The following is a 244-nucleotide window of genomic DNA, read 5'->3' on the forward strand; positions in this document are numbered from 1 at the left end:
GAGTTCGATCGGCGGCCGAAACCCGGCACGTCGTCGTCTGGAACTGGTGTGCCTCGAGAGGCTGAGTTCGCGGTGTCACGCTCCCGTGCTGGTTTCCTAGGAGACCGGCGGTGAACTCGTGTCGATGGTTCCGCGAGCCCCCCTTTTATAGCGGCGGCCGCGGAAATTTACCTGCGAGTTGCTGCCTCAACCTTGCGTTCGCGCCGCGTAGCGGCGGCCTGGAGGACTATCGGGCTCCCGGCGT

Source organism: Odontomachus brunneus, unplaced genomic scaffold, assembly GCF_010583005.1.
Source record: "Odontomachus brunneus isolate Ranch 3 - 2012 unplaced genomic scaffold, Obru_v1 Obru_scaffold_504, whole genome shotgun sequence".
Classification (NCBI taxonomy): domain Eukaryota; kingdom Metazoa; phylum Arthropoda; class Insecta; order Hymenoptera; family Formicidae; genus Odontomachus; species Odontomachus brunneus.